This window comes from Hakea prostrata, chromosome 5 (genome assembly GCF_041222555.1).
Source record: "Hakea prostrata isolate BN-2017 chromosome 5, UWA_Hpros_2, whole genome shotgun sequence".
NCBI lineage: Eukaryota > Viridiplantae > Streptophyta > Magnoliopsida > Proteales > Proteaceae > Hakea > Hakea prostrata.
Genome location: NC_142604.1, coordinates 40,299,710 through 40,305,709, shown reverse-complemented (window position 1 = coordinate 40,305,709; position 6,000 = coordinate 40,299,710).

Genomic DNA, 6,000 nt, shown 5'->3' with positions numbered 1-6,000 from the left:
AGTAGCAAGTGATAATAACTCAGGGAATTCCCACACATCCCGTATCTGAGAAAAACAAATCTAAGAAATAAAAGTAAAAGAAGAGAATGTCTGAGGTGAAGTGATAAGCAAAATGCACAGGGAAACCATCCATTCATTGGGCGGATGTTCCACCCGTTAGAATTTATAAAACTGAAACGAGAGAATGTCTTGAGCAGAAGTGATAAGCAAGAAAGAATTGTGGAATGCATGATCCCTGGAACCCAAGTATCATAAGCTACAAAACTATTCTTGCCATTCCCAATGTGTTTTAAGCTGGTGGCTCTCGGTTCCGAGGCTATTTCAGATTCTAGAGCCAAACTTAGATTCTTACAAGTATTTTCATTCCAGAAGCGGCTAGAGACAGAATCCAGTTTGTTACAAACCTTTACAAGTAAAAATTTGGAATAGAAGAAGCAAGAACAGACCTTATCAGAACCCGTGTTCCTGCAGCAAAGCTATGACAGTGAGATTGGAACCAAAAAGGTACGTGAGAACCCAGATGCTCACTAGAGAGTGGCATTGGTTGTATCCTAATAAGTTTGCAAATGTCCCCCTGAAGCTGTTCCTGCACATTAGAGCTAAAATCATTGTTTTCATACGTACACTACATACCGAAGTTGCTCAACATCAATTTACAAATTCAAGTTCATAATTGTATGTTATATCTTGTTAGTGCACAGTCCATCTTCCTAGGCCCCAACCCTTTTTCCGAATAAGGTGAATGAAAATCAAATCTTGAATAGCTAAACATTTTTCATATGGTGTTTGTCAAAGAGATTGAGAAGATCAGAGCATTAGGCATGGTAACCAGTCATTTTTACTCAATGAAGCTACTCCATAGTCGATGCCATTTCTATCTAAATCAGCATGCTTAACTATTTTCACAGTTAATTTAATCTATTGTCAATCACAATTGCATAAAGGATCACATCACTCTTGATGTTAATACTGTCATCCTTTTTGATGATGGTTCATAACAGGTAGTTAAACACTCCATAATTACCTGAGGTCAATTGGGTTCATTAATATGTCTTCTCATCCTATTCTGTTGCTTGCATAATTAGATTGACATCTTGTCTTAAGCAGGACTTGTACCGGAATATTATTTCCCAGCCAAATTACTAAAGATCATTTCACCATCATTTGCAGAGTCTGGTATGAATTACATTTATTTTCCAGTTTTTGAAAGGCTAACTAAGTGATTTTTGATCGTTCAAATGTAAACAAGCTGGACTAGAGTCATTAGACTGAGGTGCATTGTTATTTGGATGACAAGAAAATTCTGTTTAGAGAAGATGATGAAACAGATATCAAGGATGATTTTAGTCATTCAAGTTGGCATGCATTCAGTTGAAGCATTGGGTTAAAATAGAAGATGAGAATGTAAAGGTTAAGCTTCTGAATCCAAATTCAAATCCACCATAACTAATTCTATATTGATCTTATCTCCAACCAATCAAGAGAGTTTGAGTTATGGTTAAAGTGTCAACAAGTTGTAGAGTTTGATTGTAAACAAGTTGTAATTCAAATTCAAATTCAAATATTCGAATTGTAATTCAAATAACATTAAGAGCAAATTGCACTGACACCCCAAAATAGAGACCTTAAAGCACTGCCACCCCACTTTATATTTGAAAAACACGTAGGTCCTATTTTGTTAGAATGATTAGTTATATTATTGTAAAGACTATTATACCCTTCTTTATCATATTTATTCTCCAATAAATCTTATTCTCATTTATAAAAAATAAAATAAAATAAAATAAAATAATTCATGGACGTTTAAAATGGTCAAAATAGCCTTACTTATATTTAAAACATTTAAAATGATTCACTCAACCCCTAGGTGGATGAAGGGATTCTCTCCCGTCACCCATCTTCTTCCCTTCCCACACCGAAAATACTCACCACCATTGAAAATCGCCTGCTACCGGCGACGACTAGATCCCCTCCCCGCCGGCGACCACATCCCGCCCTTATTTCTCACACCGTTCAAAACCCTAGATCTCTTACCATACGACCCAACAGTGAAATCACCGCAAACCAAAACCTAACAAGGAAATCACCGCAACCTTTGGATTTTCAGTTTAGGGATTCAAATTTCTCTTCTATTTGACATATTATATATGTTTTTCATTTTGAATCCCTTCTTGGTTTCACGAAGCAAAAAACCTCTTGATCTCTGCATCAACACCAAAACAAAAACAAGACCTGTATGTAGATCCCAAATCAAACTCAAGACCTGCGGAAATGGTCTGAAAAACCAGGAAAAAACTACTAAAGAATTTGCATTTCTCTTAACGCCTACGAATCAATCCCTTCTTGGTTTTAATTGATTTTGTTTTGTTCCTGACTAAAGAAAGTGTTTCGATCGATCAGGATTACAATTTAGGTTTCGTTTGTTTGTCATCTAGTTAGGGTTTTTAGCAATATAGGTTCGATCTTAATCAAGTTTGTGTTTTCTCATTACACATGCAGAGACTGTCACCCTTGAGGTCGAGAGGAAGGGTTGAAAGAGAAAGTAGAGGTGAGGGAACGATTGCGATGGTGAAGGGCATAATGATGAGGGTTTGAGATGAGGAGAGATGCAGTGGGAGGTGGAGACGGAGCTTCTCCATTCCTTGGAGACACGAGAAGTTGCTACCAGATTCAGCAGTGTCAAGCGTGTGAGAACCATGGCCTCCAACACATCTCCATGATGATGATGCTGATTCTTTTTCTTCTTGTTCTTGTTCTTGTGCCGTTGCAGCTGCTTCTTCATCTTCTTTTCTTTCCTTGTGATTATGGCCTACGTTGGACCTAACACCAACAAGCAGAGAGATAAAGGGGTTGGACCTAACACCAACAAGTAGAGAGAGAAAGGGGTAGAGGTAGAAGATGGGTGTCCCTTCACCCACCTAAGGGTTGAATCCACCTAAGGGTTGAATGAATTATTCTAATGTTTAAAATACAAGTAAGGATATTTTGGTCATTCTACATGTTTATTTGGATTTTTTATTTTTTTCCTCATATTTTGGTAAGGGTATTTTTGGAATTAAAGAAAAATAAACAATGGATTAATAGTTTCACTAACAGAATGGACTAGTATGTTTAATGAATTGGGGTGTCAGTGCTTTAAAGCCTCTATTTTGGGGTGTCAGTGACTCACGAATTTGAGTGTGGAAGAATTCTCTCTCAATTGAGTTCTCTCTCAAACGAAATTCTAACTTGCTATAAGTTTTTAATCCTTTGACCACCGTCTACATGATCCTTAGGACCTTCTCTTCTCCCCACAATGAGCGTATTTGCTTCCTCTAGCTCCACCACTGCCATGGCGCTCCTCTGATTTCACTTACCAACATCGTTTCTCTCCTACCTGTAAAGCTTGATCGTAGCAACTATCTCCTATGGAAATTGCAATTTCTCCCTTTACTTCATACACATGATCTTTATGGATATGTTGATGAAATTAATCCAGCTCCTCTGCAGACCATACCCAATCCCTCCACCACATCACCCACACCAACCTCCAATCCTAACCTTGCATATTCTCAATGGTGCAAGCAAAACCAGATGATCTTATCTTGGATCATCTCCTCCTTTTCTGAAAGTGTTCTTTCTCAAATCGTTGGTCTCACAACCTCCCATGTTGCTTGGAGTTCCCTTGAATGAACTTATGCCTCACAATCTCAAGCCCGTATAATGCAACTGAAATACCAACTCTTGCAATTCGCAAAGGCCACTCTTTTATGGCCGAGCATGTTCAGAGGATTAAATCTGTTTTTAAGCATCTCGCCGCTGCTACTCACTCAATTTCTGATGCTAATATTATCCTCACAATGCTTCTTGGCCTACGTCATGAATATAAATCCTTTGCCACCTCTATTACCTCTCGTCTTGACCCTCTTCCCCTTGATGATTTCATAGGCCTTTTACTGATCGAGAACTCTCAAAGATCAAACAAGACAACAACTTGACTTGCCTTCATCAAAAGTTAATCTATTACCAGATCAACCCCCCAAACCAAAATCGTGGCCCCTCTCATAGCTATGGTAGAGGACGAGCTCGAGGTTACTCCAATCGTGGTCGACATGCAACGCATCTTCTCCCTCTCCTCCCTACCCCTACAGTTGGTTGTTAGATTTGCAACAAAATTAATCATACAAGGGTGCAATGCTATTTTCGCTATGCACCAAGTGCCAATGCCTCCAAGTTGAATTCCTCCCCAGAAGCTATTTTGGCAGCACCCAGGACTTCATTTGATCCTTCTTGGTACCCGACTCCAGGTGCCAGTCATCATGTTACGTCCAATGTAACCGATATATATACAACAATGCTTTACCGTGGTACTGATCAACTTCACATTGGTAATGGCTTAGGTTTGCATATAAAAAAATATTGGAAGTGTTTTTCTATCAACCCCTTTATCTAAAGTGCTACATGTTCCTTCTATTTCTAAAAATTTGCTCTATGTGAGTAAATTTACACGTGATAATAATGTTTATGTGGAATTTCATCCAAGTTCTTGCTTTGTGAAGGATCTTGAAACATGGACTTTTCTACTTCAAGGATCAATTAAAGTTGGCCTCTATCGCTTCCATCCACCATCTGCATCTCCCTCTGTTCATTTGAGCGAACGTGTGTCTCAAGAAGTGTGGCATGATCGATTAGGGCATCCGTCGAATAGAACTTTGGACTTTCTCTTTCACAATTCTAGCTTGCACCAACCTTCATCTCCTTCATCAGTTTTGTGTGTCCCTTGCCAGATGGAAAAATCATATAAATTACCTTTCAAGATGAATAAATCAAGGGTCGTACCTCCATTCCAGTTATTGCACACTAATATTTTAAGCCACTCTCCGTCACCATCTACACAAGGTTATAGTTATTATATTTCCTTCTTGGATGATTACAATAGATTTACATGGCTTTTTCCACTTGTACGTCGCTCTAATGCAATTTCAGTATTCAAACAATTCTATTATCATGTAGCCAATGTCTTTCATACCAAGGTTCAATTTTTTCAATCTGATGGTGCCAAGGAATATGAATATTTTGATTACTTTTTAAAGAGAGTGGTATATCTCATCAGTACTCATGCTCCACACACTTTTGAACAGAATGGGAGAGTGGAATGGAAGCATAAACATATAATAGAAACATACCTCACTCTTATGGCTCGTGCTTTAGTCCCTTTTATTTTCTGGCCACCTGCTTTTGAAACGATCATCTTTTTAATTAACATAATGCCTACACTAGTACTTGGGAATAAATCTCTATTTCAGGTGTTATATCACAACGATCTAGATTCTTTATTTCTCAAAATCTTCGGATGTGCATGTTTTCCTTGGTTACTGATGAACACATTTATGTGTGAAATCTTATGGCATAAAGCATGCATTTTATACACTTAGAGTGGAGTTACCTTGGGTTTTATGTCGTTTTTGCAGATTTTAGGACTTTTCAAGATTTAAGCAAATATTTGGAGTTTTAGGCTTGAATCATGCTATTTTACATGTCAAGAAGTTCATCCAAATTCTCAAATGCGAAAATGGGCCCGATCTGGAGCATGATGGGCTAGAGATGTGTGATTATGGGCCAACTCCGAAATATTGAAGAGATAAAGAAGGCAAATCTGATCTACGGCTGGGATTTTAAATCAAATCTATAGAGATATTATTGAGAGAGTCCAAATGGAAAAGAGTCCTTGCATACCTCAATATCTTATTTCCTATCTTGGATTTAATTAAAGAAAGAAAAAGAGGAAAAAGAATTATATTCAGAAAGAAAAAGAGGAAAAATCCCGTTTTTGAATGCCTCTGTCCAGTTTCGATCAAACCCTTCATCGAACGGTCATCCGATGTTCGATCGTTCTGATTTTTGGAGGAGAGCTTCACGACTACTTAAACCTCAAATCCAACGGTGGAATTATGCATCTGATCTCTCTAAGTTGGCGCGATTACTACGTCAAAACCCTAATTGGCTGAGTCAGATAGAAAC